This window comes from Phasianus colchicus, chromosome 1 (genome assembly GCF_987193195.1).
Source record: "Phasianus colchicus chromosome 1, bPhaCol1.hap1.1, whole genome shotgun sequence".
Taxonomy (NCBI): domain Eukaryota; kingdom Metazoa; phylum Chordata; class Aves; order Galliformes; family Phasianidae; genus Phasianus; species Phasianus colchicus.
In genome coordinates, this window is record NC_143436.1 from 67995889 (window position 1) to 68008953 (window position 13065).

A 13065-nucleotide genomic window follows, 5' to 3' on the forward strand; every position below is an offset into this window, starting at 1 on the left:
GTGAGCATCTGTCCTGCAATTCTTTCCTACTCTTTCACAAGAAGACCCCAAACCCAGCTTCCAACCACTGTGCAATAGTGTTTGTAACATGCAGACTAAATGGCATCACATAAAGATTGTGTCTAGAAATAGTTTTGAAAATGTTGCCTCATAATGGCACAAACATTATCTTTCCAGATATTTGTGGCCTAATCATATTATATTAAATATTAAAGGGAGTCAAAGAGTGTGATAGGAGTTAGTCTTCTGCTGGAGAAGAATAACAGAGTAGTTCTAAGTATTTACTTTTTAACATGAATTTATGATTTCAAAATAAGTATATGAAGGTCTCTTTATTCTACACCGGGGAATGCTTCTCTTAAACAATTCCAAGTTCAAGTCCTAGGAACTTTTCTTATGTATATGGCTGACTTTTGTCACACTTTCCCAGGAATTCTGTCTCAAGTGCCAGCACAAGCTGCAAGGCAAACCCACACAAATCCCACAGCAATCACTTCTGTGCTGTGCACCTTGGGACAGGACTTTACTGCTTGCAGCCTTTGTGGTGTGGAAAGTGCTTTGAATGTGTTTGGCATAAACATCCCTACTGACTGATTTTAAAAAGAACTAAGATTTTGGGGGCTGGCTGGTTGGTTAGGTTTTGTTTTTTGCTGTTGTTGTAGTAGTTATTGTTTGTTCATTTGTTGATGTTGTTTTAGACTTCAGGACCCACTTACTTTGAAGGAAACAGAAGAAATAAATAAAAAGTGGATGTTGTGAATTGAGAAAGGCCTAGCTGACTTGGCAAAGTGGTGTATCATAGTATTCATGCTATTCAGAATAAACAATGACACAACAGAAGTGGGTTGGTGCTTTTTCTTTTCTTACAGTTCAGTTAAATGAGGGACAGTAGACTTCAAAAATAGAAAAGATGCCAAGTTGCCACAGTATGAGAATTGCTTAGACAGTGCTCTCAGACATAAGGTTTGAATTTTGGGTGATGCTGCATGCAGCCAGGTGTCAGACTTGATGATCCCTATGAGTCCCTTCCAACTCAGGATATTCTATGATGATATGATTCATAGGTTTGTCAGTGTGGCCTTAGGACTGAGTTTCCTCCCAGGTCCTGCCTGGTCAGGTACATCTCCACAAGCACATGGCAGGCTTTCATGCAGTCCTTGGTCCTGTGGGCAGGCACCTGCAATGAAGACCATTACTTCTCTCAGGGAACTCTAGCCTAAAAAGTTGGAAAAATAAAGTAGCGATGTACTAAGATGAAGGTGGTCAGACAGGCAGTGATGCCCTGATGATACCCGCAGTGGGATTTCTGCTTCACTTTCTTGGGATAAATCATAGAATTGTAGGATCATAGAATGGCCTAGGTAGAAAAGGACCACAATGACTATTAGTTCCAACCCCGTTATGTGCAGAGTCACCAACCACCAAACCAGGCTGCCCAGAGCCACATCCAGCCTGGCCTTGAATGCCTCCAGGGATGGGGCATCCACGACCTCCTTGGGCAACCTGTTCCAGTGTGTCACCACCCTCTGGGTGAAATGTAGGAATACCACACTATGGATTTGGATTTGGAGTCACTGATATAGAGGGCGTTTCTAATTTTTTCTATCATCCAATACATTTAGCATTCAAACACACAAATACAGTTGGTGTTTGCCAAGGCTGTATTTTTTAACTTGGTCAGTAGATGTCACTGACACACATCTACTCATGTATGGAAAACGGCTGAAATAAGGTCTTGAGAAAAAGTAATGACAGCACCGGTTTTCCTTACTGGTGTCAATTTTTAGTGGCCGGAAAAGGGGAGAACTAAATGTATTTCAGAGGAAAAATGTTCACAAGAAATAATTGATATTTCCATATTCCAGTTGCAAATACAATGAAAAAATACATCTGGGCAGTGTCAATTCTGGTACATCGTTCCAGTCCAAATTCTGGAAATCATTCATTCATTCTTTATAAAAGCATGCATTATCAGTGCCTGCTTTCAGACTAATGTTTCACATGCTGCTATAGCAGTTAAGTGTTTAAACTGCTAAACTAATTATAAAATTCTATCTAATGAAAACTATTTAAAAGCATAGATTCATTATATTTCAGTTTATAGTAGAGTTTATTAACAGGGTGGAATTTTTTGTTAGCCCATAAAACCAGGCAGGCAAAACTGAACATCTCATTCAGGAATTAATACACTATAACTGTTTAATTCCCCAGAATCTTCATAGCTTCAAAGTTTGCTGAATTGCTAAAAAGTACTGCAAAACTTGCAAAAAATCAGCAGGCAAGTATCCAGAAAGTCCTAGATTAATCACTGCACATTCCTTTTTGTGCAAAGCAAAGCCCCAGATACCACCAAATGTGACAGATGCTAAAATGAAACATCTTCACAAATTGCTGAGAACACCTACCTACCTACTTTCTGACAATGGCTGTAAGTCCATCAGCTCTGAAGGTCTCCCTGCACACAAACACTCTTCAGAGCTTTCAAGAAATGCCAGTAGAAGCATTTTGAGCTGGGAGACACTCAGGCCCAAGATTGGAAACTTTTGGGTGAAGGTTTCCAATAAATGAAGATAAGGGGAGCATTATGCAGCATGAATAAGAACATAGAACAACGAAGGAATTGTGAGAAGGTTTTTTAATTAAGTCAGTGCATTGAAAGTTTCTGAGACAATCACCATCTAAACCATTTTTGGCCTAAAATTCAGGAGAAGAAGCTGAGTTAACTGGGTTTGTTCAGCTTCCAGGGACAAGTGTTTTCTTCCTCCTCACTCCGTGGGTGAGGAGGCAAGTTTCGACTCTCAGTGATACACAGAAAAAGCACAGGAGACAATAGCCAAAACAGAAATAGAAATGTTGATCAGATTTAGAAAGAAGTTCTCCACCATGAGGGTGGTCAAGCCACCAGCTGAGCAAATGTGACAGGACACAACCACAAGAAACCCACTCTAACTTCAGTCACTCTGTGCTTGGCGGGAGGTTGGACAAGAGGAACTCGAGTCCCTTCAACACAAGTTACACTTTTAGTTTGTATTTCACAGAAACCTTTGGGGAACGGCTGTTCTTTTTTAAAACACTGGCATTCACACTCAACTCTATCTGGATAAAGCAGGGAAAATTAGTATTATTATTCACAGCGTCCTGGGGCAAAGGGAATAAACCAAAGAGGGGAAATGTTCCTCTTAACACCCATTATCACTTATCTGCCATGAATAGTAAGCAGTGGAGGTAAATATTTTATTATTAATCACTGTAAATTGATATTTGCTTTTAGGAATTGTTTCCCATCTTTTCTCTCTGCATGTTCAAATGACAAGATTGGCCACCTGTGTTCCAAGTAACCACACTGCTAACAATATAAAGCATGCAAAGAGATAATTCTTAAAATGCACTTAGCCCTGAAATTGCTTAAGATCTTGTGCCTAAAAACCATAGCATTCTTTTTCCCCAGATAATTGAACATTAATATCACTGCAGGCCTGGCATATATATTAGTGATCCACAGAATATTCTTGATGTCAACATTAAAACATACAAGAGGCCTCCAATGGTACTCAGAGGATTATTAACAATTCATACACACAGCTTGTGTGTTGATTGCTTCCGAAATCTGAATATAGTAATCAAAAAGAAAGAAAAAGCTAATGCAAACTTGTTCTATCAGTGCAATACTATTTTTGTTTGTTTGCCCATTCATAAATGCTCCACTCTCTTCCAGGAGCTTCTCAACAGTCTGCATAGCCCTCACGGGAAAGTATGTATGAATATGGGTTGGCCCCATGAGAGCATCTGGCATCAGAGGAAAACTTCATTATGAATTGGCACCATGCCATCCTCAGATGCTTGGCTAGGAATAAAAGGTACTTTAAAACTCTTGAGGTCAGTACTGAGCATTTGACAATTTCTTTGAGGGGCAGAATATGAAGCCACTCCATAGTCAGCTGTCTGCCTACATCTCCATTGGCTTTTTTCTGCCCTGGCTTTATTCATCATAGAATCATAGAATGGCCAAGGTTGAAAAGGACCTCAAAGATCACCTAGTTTCAACCCCCTGCCGTGGGTAGGATTGCCAACTTAATTCCTAGGGGGCCTTTCCTACAAATGAATTGTCTTCCTGTTTATTTTTATTTAATGCTGGTTTACCTGAGAACATTAAAGAAAGATTAGATTGGCTTAGAGCACTTGCAACTTCTAGACTTTTTCCGTATGCAGCCCAGTAAAAGTCATTGGAAATACTGCCTTTTCTTATGTGAATAAGCCAACAAAACAGCCTTCCTTTGCTTGCTTTGTTGTTGACACTCCCATGTACATAAGTGCACATCCTGATTCTGATGCACAGACTGCAGTTTGAAAGCTAATTTTCATGAAGGTTTGCTGTGATAGCAATAATTTCCAAGTTTAAAAAAAAAAAAAAAACTAATTTGAAGAGAAATGTCAGTCAAGATTCTTACTAATCTGAGCCAGTCAGAAAATGACTCATTCTTATGAGTAATAGTATGCATTTCTCACAACACTTTATCCTATGTAGGGTAAGTTAGATATTATCAGTCAACTGTACTAAATGCTTTTCAGCTCCATCTGGCACCCTGACCTTATTTAAGTGCCCGGTTTCAAGCAGCATCCCAAAGGCAAATCACTCACAGCAAATGGGGGCATCCCTTCCTCTGAGCTTCTCTTGTCCTGCATCTTCATCTGTGTGTTCTTTATCTGGAAATGCTTCTTTTAGAAGAAAGAAAACAAGCCTTTTAAACAGTGTAGGGAATATACACAGATGGAGAGTAAGTGTGATCAAAGAAGAAAAGTTCAGAGGTTGTGTTTAGGCTATCCTTACCACACGCACGCTGCAAGCTTATGGCTGAGCTGTGCTATTGAACAGTGTTCAAGCCTACTCCTCATGCTATTTTAAGAGCGAACCACTTCAGAACTCCCTGTCTTCCTTTCTAACTATAGCACAAACCAATAGGTGTAGCACATGAGTCAGACCTCCATACCCGTGCTTTTTTTGTAACAGCATGTTTTGTGGAAATGTTTTCTTGTTAAAGAGATGGCACCCAAATCCAAGCAGCAGCCGCCTTGCAGGGCTGCAGACGTCTGAGTCAGACTGAAGGTTATAAAAGAGGAGGGTAGGGAGGAGCAGTAGAATCCAGCTTTTGTTTTTAAGGAACGTGTGGTTAGGGAGTATTTTTAGTGAAGTTATGGAAAAATTGATATATGAGCTGTGAAAATGCTCAAAGCTGAGGTATAACAACACCATAGTGCATTTTGGTTTTAATCTTCACGGTTGTGTTATCAGCTCCTGGTGTCTGAAGTCATTAAGAACTCTGAAAAAGTGCATATTTGTTAAGGTTGTTGGTTTACTGTTGTCTTCCTTGGTTTGACTGTGATAACATTTATCTGGGTGTTTGTTAGGTTTCTTTCCTCCGAAAGGAAGGGGTCAGAGGCTAGAAACTGCCTCTTCAGCATGAGAGCTATTGTGTATTTAAATAACTCAAAAGGGGGAAAAAAGGCTCTACAATAATCTTTACTCCCTTGTGTGGACTGGCAATGGCTTCATACTAACCCCTTTTCCTTCTTTGTCATTTTATAACTTTAAGACAGTAGGCTGACTTTCATGTCAGTGACATACTTTAGCTTAGCAGGTGTTACTTTTTGAGTTCTTAGGCAAAATGATTGCTTAATGCCTGCTCTTTAAAACACAGGGTCGAATTACTGCTGTTCTTCCCCTTCACTATGTTTACTGATCACCTGAAGTGCTCAGAGGGCATTTTCTTGTTATTGTTTCTGAGTAACTCTTGTGCAACTGAGGATGCAAAAAGAATGCAAAACAGGAAAACAAACAAAAAATAGAACCAGAAATCTCTTCTGGAAACTGCTAATTCTGTTGCTATATACTTCCTGCCTCTCTAATATTTCTGGCAAATACTGCATATTGACTGTATACTGCTAAGCATAAGACCAAGTTCAAGATCTTTGCTGCTAGACATAATCATCTAACTGAAAGGCGTGTTTTTTCCCCAAAAAGTATTTGACTACAGCAGTACTTTACCTTTATGATTAATGTTGGTTTTGCCTGATGCAGTTAATTGTAGTAGCAATTAATCCAACCTTTTTGTCCTTAACACCGTTTGTACGCCAACTAATATAAGCATCTCCATGCTGGTTGTTCCATATCCCTGGTGTATACTTGAGCATTTTTTAAAGTGTTCACCTTTTTTTATTTATGCTGTGCAATCAGCCGTATCACTGATGAATTCTTTTTTTCTTCTTTGCTTCTTTTCTTTTTCCAGATGAATTGTTATAAAACATGCATTTCTCAGTCATGAACAGCTAAATTTGCTGCTAATGCCCTGTTTGTGACAGCAGCATTCAGACCAAGCAGAGACGTTCCTCCTGCTTACAGGGATTGTTAGAATCATAGAATCCTTAGAGTTGGAAGGGAGCTCTGAGGGCCATCTAGTCCAACTCCCCTGCAATGAACAGGGACACCACAGCGAGATTAAGTTGCCCAGGGCCTTATCCTAGCCCTTTGTCAAATCTCGCCTTGAATATTTCCAGGGTCGGGGCATTAACCATATCAGTAGGCAACCTGTTCCAGTACACTGTCACCTTCACTGTACAAGATTTTTTCCTTATATACAAGCCAAATCTACCCTCTCTGAGTGTGAAGCCATTTCCCCTTGTTCTGTCACCACAGATTCTGCTAAAGAGTCTGTCCCCTTCTTTCCTGTAGCTCTCCTTTAGATACTGAAAGGCAGTTATCAGGTCACCTAGCAGCCTTTTCTTCTCCAGGTTGAAGAGTGCCAGCCTCTCTCAGCCTGTCCACATAGGGGAGGTATTCCATTCTGTGGATCACTTTTATGGACCCTCTCTGGATGCACTCACAGGTGCAGGTCCATGTCTCTTCTGTACTGAGTACTCCACATCTGGATGCAGTACTCCAGGTGAGGCCTCACCATCACAGGACAGAGGGGCAGGATCATCTCCCTCGCCCTGCTGGCCCTGCTCTTTTTTGATGCAGCCCAGGATATGGATGCTTTCTGGGCTGCAAGGGCACACTGATGACTCATGTCCAGCTGGCCATCCACCAGTACCCCCCAGGTCCTTTTTTGGAAGGGCTACACTCAATCCTTTTATTCCCCAGCTTGTATTGCTGGTGGATGTTGCTTTGACCCAGGTGCAAGACTTTGCACTTGATTTCTTGAACCCCATGAAGTTCACCTGGGCCCACTGCTCAAGCCTGTCTAGGTCCCTCTGGATGGCATTCCATCCCTCTGGTGTGTCAACTGTACCCCACAGCTTGGTGAAGGTGCGCTCAACCCCACTGGCAGTGTCACTGATGAAGATATTAAAAGTATTGGCCCCAGTGCCAACCCCTGGGGGACACCACTTGTCACTGATCTCCATCCAGACATCGAGCCATTGACACCCCTCTCTGGACTCAATCCTGCCACCAGTTCTTTGTCCATTGAACAGTCCACCCATCAAATCCGCATCTTTCCAATTTGGAGAGAAGGATGTTGTGTAGTACCGTGTTAAAGGCCTTAATAAAGTCAAAATAGATGACATCAGTAACTCTTCCTTTGTCCATTGATACAGTGACACCATCGTAGAAGGCCACTAAGTTGGTTAAGCAGGATTTGCCATTGGTGAAGCCACGCTGGTTCTCCCATATCACCTCCCTGCCTTCCATTTGCCTTAGCATTACTTCCAGGAGGACCTGTTCCATGATATTCCCCGGCACAGAGGTGAGACTGACAGGTTAGTAGTTTCCAGGATCATCTTTTTTACTCTTTTTAAAAATGGGGATGGTATCTTTTTTCCAGTCACCAGGGACTTCACCTGATGGATCTCATTGGGACCATAGACTTGTGGACGTTCAGGTTGTCAAAAGGTGATCTTCATTTATAGGTGGAGGGACACTGCTTCCTTGATCCCCTCCTGCCAAACTAAATGTTTGAGGGCTGTGTGGCAAGCAGTTATCAGGGAAAACTGATGCAAAAAAAGTTGTTAAGTACCTCAGCCTTCTTCTTGTCTGTTGTTAACAGCTTGCCTATGTCACCCACTACGGGATATGCCCTCCTGGACTTTCCTTTTCTGGTTGAGGTACCTGCAGAAGCCTTTCCTGTTCTTTTTGGCATCCCTAGCCAAGTTCAATTCAAGCTGGGCTTTGGCTTTCCTGACCCCATCCCTACTCAACCTAGCAGCTTACTTATACTCTTCTCATGGTACCTGTCCCTGTTTCCATTGCCTCTGTATTTTCTTCTTACTCTTCAGTTTGACCAGCAGGTTCCAGTTCAGCCATACTGATCTCTTGCCTTCCTTTCCTGACTTGATACACCTGGGGATGGAGAGCTCTTGTGCCCTGAAGAAAGCCTCCTTAAAGATCTGTCAGCTCTGCTTCATACCCTGGCCCATGAGAACAGTTTTACAGGGTGTTGACTAACTCCCTGAAGAGCTGACAGTTAGCTTTCCTAAAATTTAGCTTCCTAATTTTACACTTCAGCTGTCTCATGTTTCTCCAGAGCCTGAGCTCAGTCATAGCATGGTCACTACAGCCCAGGCAGCCTGCAATCCTGATGTCACCAATCAGTTCATTTACAATGGTGAGCAGCAAGTCCAGTATTGCATCCTCCTAGTGTGGCTATCAATTACTTGACTCAAGAGGTTATCCTTAATGCATTCCAGTAGCCTCATAGATTGCCTACAGCTTGCTGCTACTTTTCCAGCAGATGTCCACATGGTAAAGTCTCTCAGCAGGACAAGCACCTGCGATTGTGATGCTCCTGTGGCTGGATGGGCTCACTGACAGGCTCTGACTTATCTGGTGTCCTGTAGTAGATACCCGTCACAAGGCTCCCAGTCTCTAACTGTTACCCATAGGCTTTCAACTTGCTTGTAACTATTCTTTATGGATAGCTCTTCACATTTCATTCCTTTCCTGGTATAGAGAGCTACACCATCTCCCCTCTTTCCTCACCTGTCCTTTCTGCACAGTTTGTAGCTGTCAATAGCCACACTCCATTTGTGGGTATCATCCCACCAGGTTTCAGTGATGACAACTATATCATGGTTTTCAAGCAGCACAGTAGCTTCTAGCTCCTCCTGTTTGTTTCCCAAGCTATGTACACTGGTGTTAGAAACAATACAGCTAGGCAGCTGATCTTGCCACTTCCTTAAAGGACAACTCCTTAGTTCCTTCCCTTGAATTTTCCCATTTCTGCCTTCTCCTCTTGCCCTCATCATCACGGAGTATTGTATGTGCTGCAGTGATGCCAGCACCTCTCAAGGCAGGGAGTTTTTCAAGGCTCCTGCCAGCACCCTCTCCTTCTAATGCAGTTATTCCTTCCCACACCTTATCATGGAAAAGCTCACTATCCTCCCCATCCCCCTTCACACCTAGCATAAAGCCATCCCAATAAGTCCAGCTAGCTTTTCCCAAGGACCCTTCTTCCCCTTTGAGAAAGGCAAACCTCATCCAATGCCTGCAAACCCAGTACCATGTAGACTAACTGGTTGTCAAAAAAACCAAAGTTCTGGTGACAGCACCAGCCAGTAGGATCCTTTGGCTTGTTTCTGCGTCCTTACCCAATACAGGAGGCAAAGAACAAAAGATGATCTGGGCATTCAATTCCTTTAGCCATTGTCCCCAGGCCCTGAAATCTCTTGATAGCCCTTGACCCACATGTAGCCAAATCATGTCTCCCTGTATGAAGAAGCAGTAAGGGTTGTGGTCTGTCAGCATACCAGGCTAGTGATTTCCTGGTGACGTCTCTCACCCACACACCAGGAAGATAGCAGACTTCTCTAAGAGGGTCTGCTCTGCATATTAGACATTCAGTTCCCTGCAGGGAGGAATCGCCTACAACCAATACCTATCTCTTCTTCAATGAAGTAATCTTAGTGCTAGGGAAGGCTTTTCCTGGTTTGGTTTTGTTAGCATGTCAGGACTGAGTGGGCTGTTCCTGCCCTCCGACAGCCTTGCACATCCAGGGCCTCATACCTGTTGTACAGAGGTACCTAGGGAGAGAGCAGGCAAGGAGGTTTTTGCAAGGAGGTTTTTGCAGCTTTGGCTGCAGACTTGTCTCCATCCACTCTTTTCCTTTCCATTCTTGCCTCCAGCTTTGCAATTCTTTTTCCTCAACTTGATGTGATAGAGGCTGCCTTGGGTTTGTGATTTTTTTCTTTGAAATTACCTGTTTGTGCATCAGTGAAATCTAACCATGTGAAGGACAGAGGAAATGAAGGTTGGACAGAAGCCAACACAATATGGTTTAGAAATACTGTGTTATTTTCTAGTTGGTTATTGTTTTGTTTTTGTTTTTCCCAAATTCAGGATGAGTAAGCAGAGAAAAAAATCTGCAATTTATCTCTATTTTTGGTAGGTGAAGTTCTTGCCATCTGGGAGATGGATAGATTGTGACAGTGAGAACAGTGTTTCATCAAACTCCCATCTGGATATTGTATTGTAAAATCTTACTCCTTCCAAAAAAACACCTCCTTTTAGGTTGGTGTGGAACAGTCTCGACTAATTGCTACTCTGGGCTTAAATTAGAGATTTATTCCCCCCATTGTTTTTTCCTGGAAATTGCCCTAGCTTTATTGCTACAGAAGTAAGTTGTAACAGATGTTTCAGAATCCAGTGCAGCTACACAACATCCAGGCTCAGTCCAGAAGCTCACTGGAGGCTGAAAGCTGGGTGAGGGCCTGAGAATCAGAGAATCAGCAGTTCTGGGATTGGGATCGGGATGCCATAGGTATGTTGAGCATCTCCAATCAAAAAAATTCAGCTCAGCAGGTAAAACCAGACTTTCCTTACTTTGAGTTGTGCAGCTACAGTTAAGAGCACCAGCAAATGGTTTTTTTCCCCTATTTGTGTCACTGCTTCTCTGGCAATAGGTAATACAGAGGTTTGTGAGGCATGAGTAATCTCTGTTTGCAAAGCACTCCAAGGTACTCAACTGAAAGTGTAACTCAGGGCCATGAGCATGGATCCACACAACAGCTGGGCTCTGGAACCAGCAATTTCTGCCTGGAAAATCAGAGCAGCCAGCTTTATAAGGGACATTTCACTCTGGAGTGGCATATGACACATTTGAGCATTCAGGCCTTATCAGCAAAAATGGGCCACATGTAGCAGCAGGTGCCCAAATGAGCTACTAACCTTACATGCTGAGCCACCAAAAGCAGCTGCTCACCTACAGGCAGCTGGAGGATATTTGCCAGTATAGGGGAAACGACAGAAATGCCACAGAAAACAGCAAAAAGACCATGAAAGATTTTTAAGCTAAGGTTCAAAACACAGGGAAAAAAACTTTTGCTTTCTGCTCAGTTTGTCCTACACAGAGGCAAACAGTACTTTGCTATACAGTCTCTAAAAATGAACTGAACTGTACCAGAGAAATGCTTGTTCTCTTTTTTTCCTTTAAAAGAAGATGGCTTGCAGTGGCTGAATACTGACTGCTCCTTGAGGCATGCTCAGGCAGAGGCAGGGAGCACAGGGCAAGCTCTGCAACTCTGGCCAAGGTGAGTAGTTCTGGTATTAGCACGTTCCTAAGTGTTTAACACTTTCTCAGAGTGTTTCTCACTTTCCTTGTAGGATGAAATGATTATAAAATTCAATATTATTCAAAATAACATGGACTGAGATTCTGTGTTGAACTAAAACGCAACAATTAACTGATATGCCACATCCCTTGTGCATATGCTGTTCTCTGTGCTCTTTAATTGTTGTACATGTATGAATGCTTAGTAATTTAAAAGGAAATATTTATATATATATCAACATAGTGATGGATGGAGGAAGTAAACTTTTTGTGTTTCACAAAACACCTTTTTGAGTAATTACGCAAAGCCGTTCACTATTTAGTAGGTTGGTTTCATAATAGGCCATTTCTGCTGTAGTGGATGACAGCATGCCAAATAAGACAAAAAAACATAATTCTGCTTGATAAATTGGCTAATTACCATGAGAACTTTGCAATTTGGAAAGCCTGAGTTCTTCTGCAATGGGGAGTGACTAAGAAAAGCAGCATTTTGATTTAAATTGAAGCCTCATACACTTCCAACAGGAAAGTGTCTATTATCATGGGTGTCCAAACTTCTGGCTTACCTGTACCACACTGACTGAAGAGGAATTGTCTTGAGCCACATATAAAATATATAATATAGTTAATGCATGTAAGTAACAAAACTTCTTCTTTTTTTTTTTTTTTACAACATAAATATAGAGGGCAACAAAAACATAAAACTTTGCGTTGGACACATATGGTCCATATTAACCACAGCTATGCTTTGAGCTTGTTGCAAATGCCAGCTATCATAGAATCACAGAATGACTTGAGTTGGAAGGGACCTCAAGGATCATCAAGTTCCAACCTCCCAGTCACAGCTTTGGTTGCCAACTGCCAGATCAAATATTAGATCAGGCTGCCCAGGGCCCCATCCACCATAGCCTTGGATACTTTTAGGGACAGAACATCCACAACCTCTGGAGGCAGCCTGTTCCAGCACTTCACCACACTCTCAGTGAAAAACTTTCCCCGATATCTAATCTAAGTATTTCCTCTCCTTTAATTTAAAAACATTCCCCCTTGTCCTATCACTGCTTATCTGTGTAAAAGTTGTTTTCCCTCCTGTTTATAATCTTCCTTTAAATACTGGAAGGCCAGAATGAGGTCTCCGTGGAGCCTTCCCTTCTCCAGACTGAACAAGCCCAGCTATCTCAGCCTGTCTGCATAGGAGAGGTGCTCCAGCCCTCTGATCATCTTTGTGGCCCTCCTCCGGAGCCTCTCCTAAAGCTTCACATCTTTTCTGAGCTGGGGGTCCCAGACTTGAATGCAATACTCCAGATGGGGTCTCATGAAGGCAGAGGAGAGAGGAACAATCATTTCCCTCATCCTGCTGGCCCCCCCTCTTCTGATGCAGCCCAAGATGCCATTGGCCTTCCAGGCTGCAAGCATACACTGCTGGCTCATGTTAAGTCATGATTAAGTTCATCAGCTGGGACACCTAAGTTGTTCTCAGCAGGGCTACTCTCAAGGAGTTCTTCTCCAAGATTGTATATGTATC

At 42.4% G+C, this 13065-nt stretch overlaps 1 long non-coding RNA gene across 1 annotated transcript; it reads right to left on the reverse strand.

Moving 5' to 3' along the window:
* Nucleotides 1-952: 952 nt before the first annotated feature.
* Nucleotides 953-4881, reverse strand: LOC149919684 (uncharacterized). Its single transcript, XR_016463675.1, has 3 exons — nt 4829-4881; nt 4639-4716; nt 953-1177 (listed from the first exon to the last, which is right to left on the reverse strand). It is a non-coding gene; the product is annotated as an uncharacterized LOC149919684 (long non-coding RNA).
* Between the last annotated feature and the right edge of the window lie 8184 nt (nt 4882-13065).